The 12338-nt window shown below is 39.1% G+C and overlaps 1 non-coding gene across 1 annotated transcript; it reads right to left on the bottom strand.

Moving 5' to 3' along the window:
• Positions 1-723: 723 nt before the first annotated feature.
• Positions 724-796, bottom strand: TRNAF-GAA (transfer RNA phenylalanine (anticodon GAA)). The gene has a single exon. It is a non-coding gene; the product is annotated as a tRNA-Phe (tRNA).
• Positions 797-12338: the final 11542 nt, after the last annotated feature.

Below are 12338 nucleotides of genomic sequence, written 5' to 3'. Positions count from 1 at the left end.
TCAATTCTTTTTATCTATTAATAATATTCCATTGAAGCAAAAATATAAAATGGGGGAAAAAAAAACCAGTCTCCTCAGCAAAGTAGTGTGGGAAAGTTGGAAAGCTGCATGTAAGTCAATGAAGATAGAACACACCCTCACACCATGCATGAAAATAAACTCAAACTGGCTTAAAGACTTATAAGACTAGAAGAGAACCATAAAACTCCTAGAAGAGAACATAGGCAAAACATTCTCTGACATAAATCATAGCAATTTTTCTTTGGTCAGTTTCCCAAGGCAATAGAAGAAAAAAACCAAAAACAAACAAATGGGACCTAATCAAACTTACAAGCTCTTTCATGGCAAAGGAAACCATAAACAAAATGAAAAGACAATCCACGAAATGGGAGAAAATACTTGTAAATGATGTGACCGACAAGGGCTTAATCTCCAAAATAAACAAACAGTTCATACAACTCAAAAATAAGCAAACAAAAGCAAGTGACCCAATTGAAAAATGGAGAGAAGACCTAAATAGACATTTCTCCAAAGAAGACATACAGATGGCTACCAGGCACATGAAGAGATGCTCAACATTGCTAATTATTAAGTGAAGTGAAGTTGCTCAGTTGTGTCCGACTCTTTGCAACCCCATGGACTGTAGCCCACAAGGCTCCTCTGTCCATGGGATTCTCCAGGCAAGAATACTGGAGTGGGTTGCCATTTCCTTCTCCATGGGATCTTCCTGACCCGGGGATCGAACCAAGGTCTCCTGCATTTCAGGCAGACGCTTTAACCTCTGAGCCACCAGGGAAGCACCAATGCAAATCAAAACTATAGTTAGGTGCTGCCTCATACCAGTCAACTTGGTGATCATTAAAATGTATACAAATAACAAATGCTGGAGTGTGGAGAAAATAGAACTCTTGCACAGTTGGTGGGAATGTAAGTTGGTGTAGCCACTATGGAAGACAATATGGCAACTTTTCAGAAAACTAAAAAGAGCTACCATATGACGCAACAATTCCACTTCTGGGCATATATCCAAACAAAACTATAAATAAAAAATACGCTTGTAGCACTATGTTCATAGCATCACTATTCACAATAACCAAGACATGGAAATAATCTAAATGTCCATCAACAGAAGACTGGATAAGGAAAATTTGGTTCATATAAGCAATGGAATGCTACTCAGCCGTGAAAAAGAATGAGATAATGCCATGTGCAGCAACGTGGATGGATCTAGAGATTATCATACTAAATGAAGTAAGTCTGAAAGAGGAATATCATATGATATCACTTATATGTGGAATCTAAAATACGAAACAAATGAACCTACCTGTGATACAGAAACAGACTCACAGACATAGAAGACAGACTTGTGGATGCCAACAGGGGTGTTGCAGGGGAGGGGTAGACTGGAAATTGGGGTTCAGTTCAGTTCAGTCTCTCAGTTGTGTCCGACTCTTTGAGACCCCATAAATCGCAGCACGCCAGGCCTCCCTGTCCATCACCAACTCCCGGAGTTCACTCAGACTCATGTCCATCGAGTCAGTGATGCCATCCAGCCATCTCATCCTCTGTGGTCCCCTTCTCCTCCTGCCCCCAATCCCTCCCAGCATCAGAGTCTTTTCCAATGAGTCAACCCTTCGCATGAGGTGGCCAAAGTACTGGAGTTTCAGCTTTAGCATCATTCCTTCCAAAGAAATCCCAGGACTGATCTCCTTCAGAATGGACTGGTTGGATCTCCTTGCAGTCCAAGGGACTCTCAAGAGTCTTCTCCAATACCACAGTTCAAAAGCATCAATTCTTCGGCGCTCAGCCTTCTTCACAGTCCAACTCTCACATCCATACATGACCACAGGAAAAACCATAGCCTTGACTGGACAGACCTTAGTCGGCAAAGTAATGTCTCTGCTTTTGAATACACTATCTAGGTTGATCATAACTTTTCTTCCAAGGAGCAAGCGTCTTTTAATTTCATGGCTGCAATCACCATCTGCAGTGATTTTGGAGCCCCCCAAAATAAAGTCTGACACTGTTTCCACTGTTTCCCCATTTCTTTCCTATGAAGTGATGGGGCCAGATGCCATGATCTTCTTTTGCTGAATGTTGAGCTTTAAGCCAACTTTGTCACTTTCCTCTTTCACTTTCATCAAGAGGGTTTTTAGCTCCTCTTCACTTTCTGCCATAAGGGTGGTGTCATCTGCATATCTGAGGTTACTGATATTTCTCCCAGCAATCTTGATTCCAGCTTGTGCTTCTTCCAGTCCAGCGTTTCTCATAAGATACTCTGCATAGAAGTTAAATAAGCAGGGTGACAATATGCAGCCTTGACATACTCCTTTTCCTATTTGGAACCAGTCTGTTGTTCCATGTCCAGTTCTATCTGTTGCTTCCTGACCTGCATACAGATTTCTCAAGAGGCAGGTCAGGTGGTCTGGTATTCCCATCTCTTTGAGAATTTTCCACAGTTTATTGTGATCCACACAGTCACAGGCTTTGGCTTAGTCAATAAAGCAGAAATAGATGTTTTTCTGGAACTCTCTTGCTTTTTCCGTGATCCAGCGGATGTTGGCAATTTGATCTCTGGTTCCTCTGCCTTTTCTAAAACCAGCTTAAACATCAGGGAGTTCACGGTTCACATATTTCTGAAGCCTGGCTTAGAGAATTTTGAGCATTACTTGAAATTGGGGTTAGTAGATGCAAACTGTTACGTACAGATTGGATGGTCCTATCTTATAGCACAGGGAACTATATTCAGTGTCCTGGAATAAGCCATAATGGAAGAGAATATAAGAATGTGCATCTATTTTATATATATATATATATACACACATATATATATACACACATATATATATATGTAACTGAGTGACTTTGCAGAAATCAGCACAACATTGTATATCAACTGTACTTCAATAAATATTATATTCCTTGCTTCCAAGTCTTTGGCAATTATCAGTTCAGTTCAGTCGCTCAGTCGTGTCTAACTCTTTGCGACCCCGTGAATTGCAGCATGCCAGGCTTCCCTGTCCATCACCAACTCCTGGAGTTCACCAGACTTGCGTCCATTGAGTCAGTGATGCCATCTAGCCATCTCATCCTCTCTCATCCCCTTCTCCTCCTGCCCCCAATCTCTCCCAGCATCAGAGTCTTTTCCAATGAGTCAACTTCACACGAGGTGGAACAACTATAAATAAAAATGCCATAAACATTTATGTGTAGCCTTTTGGGTTCAGAATTTTCAACTCAACCAGGAAGTACATAGGACTGTGATTGCTGGATTGCCCGGTAAGGCTGTGTTTAGTTTTATAAGAAATGGCCAAACTGTCTTCCAAAGTGATTGTACTATTTTGCATTCCTACCAGCAATCAATAATCACTCCTGTTGCTCCACCTTCTCACCAGCATTTGATATTGTCAGGTTTATTTCTTATTGAAAACATTTTTTAGCCATTCTCTTGATATAAGCATGGTGCTCTCTCTGTTGTTTTAATTTGAAGTTCCCTAATGATATATGTAGGAATATATAGTAGGAAGTCAAGAAACACCTGGGGTAACAGGCAAATTTGGCCTTGGAATACAGAATGAAGCAGGGCAAAGGCTAATTGAGTTTTGCCACTGGTTATAGCAAACACTCTCTTCCAACAACACAAGAGAAGACTCTACACATGGACATCACCAGATGGTCAACACCAAAATCAGATTGATTATATTCTTTGAAGCCAAAAATGGAGAAGCTCTATACAGTCAGCAAAAACAAGACCGGGAGCTGACTGTGGCTCAGATCATGAACTCTTTATTGCCAAATTCAGACCTAAATTGATGAAAGTAGGGAAAACCACTAGACCGTTCAGGTATGACCTAAATAAAATCCCTTATTATTATGCAGTGGAACTGAGAAATAGATTTAAGGGACTAGATCTGATAGACAGAGTACCTGATGAACTATGGACGGAGGTTTGTGACATTGTACAGGAGACAGGGATCAAGACCATCCCCATGGAAAAGAAATGCAAAAAGGCAAAATGGCTGTCTGGGGAGGCCTTACAAATAGCTGTGAAAAGAAGAGAAGTGAAAAGCAAAGGAGAAAAGGAAAGATATTCCCATCGGAAAGCAGAGTTCCAAAGAATAGCAAGGAGAGATAAGAAAGCCTTTGTCAGTGATCAATGCAAAGAAATAGAGGAAAACAACAGAATGGGAAAGGCTACAGATCTCTTCAAGAAAATTAGAGATACCAAGTGAACATTTTATGCAAAGATGGGCTCAATAAAGAACAGAAATGGTATGGGCCTAACAGAAGCAGAAGATATTAAGAAGAGGTGGCAAGAATACACAGAAGAACTGTACAAAAAAGATCTTCATGACCCAGATGATCACTCACCTAGAGCCAGACATCCTGGAATGTGAAGTCAAGTGGGCCTTAGGAAGCATCACTACGAACAAAGCTAGTGGAGGTGATGGAATTCCAGTTGAGCTATTTCAAATCCTGAAAGATGATCCTGTGAAAGTGCTGCACTCAATATGCCAGCAAATTTGGAAACCTCAGCAGTGGCCACAGGACTGGAAAAGGTCAGTTTTTGTTCCAATTCCAAAGAAAGGCAATGCCAAAGAATGCTCAAACTACTGCACAATTGCACTCATCTCACACGCTGGTAAAGTAATGCCCCAAATTCTCCAAGCCAGGCTTCAGAAATACATGAACCGTGAACTTCCAGATGTTCAAGCTGATTTTAGAAAAGGCAGAGGAACCAGAGATCAAATTGCCAACAACTGCTGGATCATGGAAAAAGCAAGAGAGTTCAAGAACAACATCTATTTCTGCACATGGATCACAATAAACTGTAGAAAATTCTGAAAGAGATGGGAATTCCAGATCACCTGACAAAGTGACAAAGTTGGCTTAAAGCTCAACATTCAGAAAAAGATCATGGCATCCGGTCCCATCACCTCCTGGGAAATAGATGGGGAAACAGTGGAAACACTGTCCGACCTTATTTTTTGGGGCTCCAAAATCACCACAGACGGTGATTGCAGCCATGAAATTAAAAGACACTTACTCCTTGGAAGGAAAGTTATGACCAAGCTAGATAGCATATTCAAAAGCAGAGATATTACATTGCCAACAAAAGTCTGTCTAGTCAAGGCTATGGTTTTTCCAGTGGTCATGTATGGATGTGAGAGTTGAACTATGAAGAAAGCTGAGCAACAAAGAATTGATGCTTTTGAAGTGTGGTGTTGGAGAAGACTCTTGAAAGTCCCTTGGACTCCAATGAGATCCAACCAGTCCATCCTAAAGGAGACCAGTCCTGAGTGTTCATTGGAAGGACTGATGCTGATGCTGAAGCTGAAACTCCAGTATTTTGGCCACCTCATGCGAAGAGTTGACTCATTGGAAAAGACCCTGATGCTGGGAGGGATTGGGGGCAGGAGGAGAAGGGGATGACAGAGGATGAGATGGCTGGATGGCATCACCGACTCGACACACATGAGTTTGGATGGACTCTGGGAGTTGGTGATGGATAGGGAGGCCTGTCGTGCTGCGATTCATGGGGTCGCAAAGAGTTGGACACGACAGAGAGACTGAACTGAATTCAACTGAATGATATATGACAACCCACTCCAGTACTCTTGCCTGGAAAATCCAGTGGACAGAGGAGCCTGGTAGGCTGCCGTCCATGGGGTCCTGAAGAGTCGCACACGACTGAGTGACTTCACTTTCATGCATTGGAGAAGGAAATGGCAACCCCCTCCAGTATTCTTGCCTGGAGAATCTCAGAGACTGTGGGGCCTGGTGGGCTGCCGTCTATGGGGTTGCATAGAGTCGGACACTACTGAAGCGACTTAGCAGCAGCAGTAGCAATGATATATGATGTTGAACATCTTTTTATGTTTATTTGCCAATTGTATACCCTCTTTGATGTGGTATGTTTAGATCTTTTGCCCAATTTCTAATAGGTTGTTTGTTTTCTTATTGTTGACTTTTAAGGATTTTTGGTATATTTGAATACAAATCCTTTATCAGATATGTGCTTTACAAATATATTCTTCTTATCTGTGATTTGTCTTTCATTCTCTTAGTGCTTTTCACAGGGCAGAAGTTTCTAACATTAATGAAGCCCAATTAATTGTTTTCTTTCTTTCATGCATTGTGCTTTTGACATTGTATCTGAAAAGTCATCACCGTTTTCAAGATCATCTAGATTTTCTCTTATGTTATCTTCTGGAAGATTTATTATTTTGCATTTAGATCTATTATACATTTTGAGTTAATTTTTGTAAAATATGTAAGGTCTGTGTCTAGATTTTTTTTGCTTAACTCATGTCCATTCATTTTAGTTCCATTTGTTGAAAAGACCGTCTTTCCTCCACTGAATTGCTTTGTTCCTTTGTCAGATGACTACATTTGTGAGGGTTTATTCTGGGTTCTCAATCCTGTTCCATTGGTCTATTTGTCTATTCTTTTGCCAATACCACACATTGCCTTGATGATTGAAGCTTTAAAATAAATTGTGAAGCTAAGTAGCATCAATCCTCTGATTTTGTTCTTCCTCCTTAGTATTGTGTTGACTGTTCTGGGTCTTTTGCCTTTCCATATAAACCTTTGAATCAGTTTGAAGATATCCACAAAATAACTTGCTAGGATTTTGACTGGGATTGCCTTGAATCTACAGATAAGTTGGGAAAAACTGACATCTTAACAATATTAAATGTTATCCATGAACATATCTCTCCATTTATTAAAATCTTCTTTGATTTCTTTCATTAGAATTTTGTGCATGCATGCTAAGTTGCCTTAGTCATGTCTGACTCTGTGCGACCCTACGGACAGCCGTCTGCCAGCCTCTTCTGTTCATGGGATTCTCCAGGCAAGAATACTAGGGTGGGTTGCCATGCCCTCCTCCAGGGGATCTTCCCAACCCAGGAATCAAACCTGTGACCCAGGGATTGAACCTGTGTCTCTTACATCTAACCTGCATTGTCAAGAAGTTTCTTTACCACTAGCACCACCTGGGAAGCCCTAAAGTTTTGCAGTTTTCCTCAAATAGATCCTGTACATATTCTGTTACATTTATTCCTAAGTATTTATCTTTTGGAGATGCTAATGTAAATGGTATTGCATTTTTAATTTTAAATTTGAATCATTTCATGATACCATATAGGAAAGTAATCAACTTGTATACTAACCTTCTGTCTTTCAGCCTTATTAGTTTCAGGAACTTTTTGTTGTTGTTGATTCTTTGGGCACATAGACCCTCATGTCATCTGTAAGCAAAGACAGTTTTATCTTTACCTTAGCAATTCATATACCCTTCTCCCTCTTTTCTTTATTTTATTGCACAAACTAGGACTTCTAGTATAATGCTCAATAAGAGTGATGAGAACGGATTATCTTTTCCTTGTGTTTGATTTTAGGGGGAAAGCATCTAATCTTTCACCGTTATGTATGATGTTAGCTGTAGGTGTTTTGTAGATATTCTTTATCAACTTGAGGAAGTTCTCTTGTGCTTCTAGTTTGCTGATTGTTTATTTATCATGAATGGTTGTTGAAGTGGCCTCAGGCAGGGCCACATGAGGAAGTACCAAAGTTGGTCAGAAGGCAGAGGGAGTGAGAAAGCCTGGGGCAGAGCTTTTATTGTGTTTTCCATGGAAAAAGCAAGGCCAAGTAAAGGAAACAGTTCAGGATTGGCCAGTTTGAATAATTCTGATGGGCTTTGGACATCAGGGCTGTTTCTAGTTGTCCAGTTTTTGGCCCTGGATTGACTTAGGGAAGGAGAAATATTGTCTTAATTTGTGAGAACTAGGTAAAGGGTAGAGGCTCTGGATTGAAGGGGAGATGTAAGTAACCCTGGTCATTAGTTTGTCCCTATGACTAATGTATGACATATAAATAAAAATCTAAGAAAACATAGATCAGAAGTGTCCTCTCTGCTTCCATTTTCTGGAAGAGATTGTCTAGAATTGATGTAATTAAAAAAATAACATCAAAAAATTGATGCTTTTGAACTGTGGTGTTGGAGAAGACTCTTGAGAGTCCCTTGGACTGCAAGGAGATCCAACCAGTCCATTCTGAAGGAGATCAGCCCTGGGATTTCTTTGGAAGGAATGATGCTAAAGCTGAAACTCCAGTACTTTGGCCACCTCATGCGAAGAGTTGACTCATTGGAAAAGACTCTGATGCTGGGAGGGATTGGGGGCAGGAGGAGAAGGGGATGACAGAGGATGAGATGGCTGGATGGCAACACTGACTCGATGGGCGTGAGTCTGGGTGAACTCCGGGAGTTGGTGATGGACAGGGAGGCCTGGCATGCTGCGATTCATGGGGTCGCAAAGAGTCAGACACGACTGAGCGACTGAACTGAACTGAAAAAAATATTGGGGTAGACTTCACCAATGAAACTATCTCAATTTGGTACTTTCTTTGTTGGGAAGTTATTAATTATTGATTCAATTTCTTTAATAGCTACAAACCTATTAGGATTATCTATTTCTCCTTGTGGGGCTTTTGGTAGCTTATGTCTTTCAAGGAACTGGTCTGTTTTCATCTAAGTTACTAAACTTGTGGGTGAAGTTGTTCATTATATTCCTTTATTATCGTTACAATAATCGGCAGTGACGGGATCAATAGTGATGACCCCTCATTCATTTCTGTTATTAGTGGTTTGTGTCTTTTCTTTGTTTCTCCTTTTTTTTTTTTTTTTTTCTTGCTTAGCCTGGCTAGAGGTTTATCTGTTTATTGGGTATTTTCAAAGAACCAGCTTTTGGCTTCATTGGTTTTCTTTATTGATTTCCTGTTTTCAATTTCATGGATTTTTGCTCTAGTTTTTATTATTTCTTTTCTTCTCTTTCCTTTAGGCTTATATTGTTCTTCTTTCTCTAAACTTATAATATGAACCTTTGATTTTTAAATTTTTAGATATTTCTTCTTTTCTATTATATGCATTCACTGCTATAAATTTCTCTTTAAGGACCACTTTTTGCATCCCACAAATTTTGATAAGTTATATTTTCACTTTTGTTTAAAATATTTAGAAATTTCTCTTGTGACTTCTTTGGCTCATTATTTTGAAATGTGCTATTAAAATGCCAAACATTTGGGGATTTTCCAGCTATTTTTACTCTTACTGATTTCCAGTTTGATTCCACTGGGGTTTGAAAGCATACTTTGCACAATTTGCATTCTTTTGAACCCACTGAGGAGTGCTTTACGGCCCCAGTGTGGTCGATCTTGGTGAGTGCTACACGTGAGTTTGAAAAGAATATGTATTCTGCTGTCGTTGGCTGAACTATTCTACAAATGTCAATTAGATCCAGTTGATTGATGGTGCTGTTCAGGTCAAATATATCCTTATAATTTTCTGCCTGATAGATCTGTCAACTACTGACAGATGCTGAAGTCTCTAACTAAAAGAGTGATTTTTGTCTTTTTCTCATTGCATTTCCATCAGTTTTTGTCTCATGAATTTTAACACTCTGCTGTTTAAGTGTACAGATCAGAACTGTTACATCCTCTTGGAAAATTGACCTCTTGATCATTACATAATACCTTCTTTATCTCTGATAATTTTCCTTGTTCTGAAGTCTGCTTGGTCTAAAATTGACATAACTATTCTAGCTTTCTTTTGATTAGGCTTAGCATGGTATGTTTTTCTCTGTCCTTTTACTTTTAATCTGTCTGCATCATCATACTTAAAATGGATTTCTTCTATACAACATATATTTGGGTCTCTTTTAAAATCCACTCTGGGACTTCCCTGATGGTGCAGTAGTTAAGAATCTGCCTTCCAATGCAGGAGATGCAGGTCTGACTCCTGATTCCTGATCAGGGACTAAGAGCCCACATGCCTTGGGGCAACTAAGCTCAAACACTTCAACTAGAGAAGCCTGAACACTGCAACTACTTTTAGATGAGTATTTGCTAAATTTTACTTCTCACAGCATATCAAGTATATTTCTTTACTGTTTTTTTTTTTTACTGATTACTCTAGAGTTTACTAGAGTAAACTCTATGCATTTACAATTAATCTAAGTCTATTTTAAAATAAGATTATACTGCTTCACGAGTATCATGAATAGTGCAGGTACCTTAAAACAGAGTGCTCTCAATTCCTCCTGCTTGTCCCTTATAAATTGCTGTCATTCATTTTATTTGCCCAGATGCTATAATTGCCAAATACATTGTTGCTATTATTATATCCTTGAACAGTTATCAATTAGATCTATTTTTGATTTTCCACAACTTGAATATATGACTAGGTGTAGACATTTTGGTATTAATTATGACTGGTATTTGCTAAGCTTCTTGGATCAATTTTGAAAAATTCTCAACTATTACTACTTTAGCTATTTCTCTCTTCTGCTCTCTCTTCTTCTTGTGTTCTCATTACTTGTATGTTACATCTTTTGAAATTATCCCACAGTCCTTGGATCTTCTGTTTTTGTTTTTCTTTATTTCTTTGTTTCACATTATGAAGTATCTATTGACATATCTTTAAGCCCATTGATTTGGCTTCCCTGATGGCTCGGTGGTAAAGAATCCACCCACCAAGCAGGAGATGCAGGGGACATGGATTTGATTTCTGGGTCAGATAGGTCAGAAATGGTAACCCATTCCAGTATTCTTGCCTGAAAAATCCCATGGACAGAGGAGTCTGGTGGGCTATGGTCCAAAGGGTTGCAAACAGTCAGACACGGCTGAGCACACACACTTCTATCCATATGGCTATCAAAGGCAGTCTTCATTTCTGTTATTTTTATTTCTAGCATTTCCTTTAGATTCTTTTTTAGAGTTTCTATCTCTCTGCTTCATTATCCACCCGTTCTTGTCTGTTGTCTACCTTTTCCATCAGAACCCTTAACATATTATTCATAGCTATTTAAAATTCCCTGTTAATTTCAAGATCTGTGTCATATCTGAATCTCTTTTCTTTGTTTCTTTAACTGTATTAAAATTTTTTTTTTAAGGATGACTTATAGTTTTTGTTGAAAGCTAGACATGATGTATCAGTGAGGTGATAGAAACAAAGAAGCTTTTATGTGAAATGTTTATATCAATCTGGCTAGGTGAAGCTGGGCTTTGTTTAATGTATACTAAAGCTGTAGGTGCCAGAGGCAACAGTTTACTCTAATATCCTTAATTTTTCCCCTTTCATTGTTGTCTTTCGTCTTCTCTGATAACTCCTTTTTCTTGAGATGGTTATTTATTTTTTTGGCCCTGCTGTGCAGCATGTGGGATCTTAGTTCCCTGACCAAGGATTGAACCTGTGCCCCCTGCATTGGAAGGGTGGGGTCTTAACCGCTGGACCATCAAGAAAGTCCCATCTGAGAATTCCTTGTAAAAAACTGTGGCAACACCCCCTCCCCCCACAACCCCGAAAAACGTAAAATTCACCCCCTCAACATTTTTCAAGAGTATACTATAATACTGTCAACTGCCATGCAACTGATTCCTAGAACTTCTCTATTCTAAAAAACACCTCTACATCAATGAACACCAACTCCCTACCTCCTATTCCCCTCAGCCACTGGCAACCACCATTTTCTTTCTATTTCTGTAAGTCTAACTACTTCAGAGACCTCATATGAGTTCAATCAACACAGTACTTGTCTTTCTGCGATGAGCTTATTTCGCTTAGCATAATGCCATCAAGGTTTGTCCATATTGTATTAATAGCATATGACAGGAATTCCTTGTTCTTAAAGAATGGATAGTTATGTTCCACTGTATGTATACACCATATTTTCTTTATCCATTCATCTGCTGATGGACCAGAGATTGAATCCATGTCCCTTGCATTGCAAGGTGAGTTCTTAACCTCTGGACCACTAGGGAAGTCCCTCTCTTCATTTTTCATCATGCAGATTTGCTCTACCACCTCAGGATTTTGATGTATCTAAGAAAAGTTGCTAATTTTCAGTTTATTTTTTTCTTGTTTTGAGGATAGAGTGACAATTTCCCAGATGTTTGTGTTCTAGCTGAAACTGAAAGTCTTCATATTTTTTTAAATGAAAACAAACATATTCAAAAGTACAGAGAATAGAAAAGGAATCCCCATAAACCCATTGTTCAGATTCAAAACATACGAACATTTCCTCATATTTATTTTGTCTTTCCATCTATTCCTTTGCAGTTTGCTTCTTTTAGTCTCTATGGAAATAGTTTACAGCAAATCCCAGACATCAATCAGTATGCAATCAGTTTGAAGCTCTAAAAAAAAAACAAAAACAGGTTTTTCGGGTTGTTGGTGATTTTGCTCACGTAACTTCGGTATTTTAGCACGTAGTTTTCTTGTTTCATTTTGCAGACAAATTTGACGGCTGAAGCATTTTCTTTTAAAAATTAAGATGTGA

This window comes from Ovis aries, chromosome 3 (assembly GCF_016772045.2).
Source record: "Ovis aries strain OAR_USU_Benz2616 breed Rambouillet chromosome 3, ARS-UI_Ramb_v3.0, whole genome shotgun sequence".
NCBI classification, from domain to species: Eukaryota; Metazoa; Chordata; class Mammalia; order Artiodactyla; family Bovidae; genus Ovis; species Ovis aries.
This window is presented reverse-complemented; position numbering and strand designations above follow the sequence as displayed.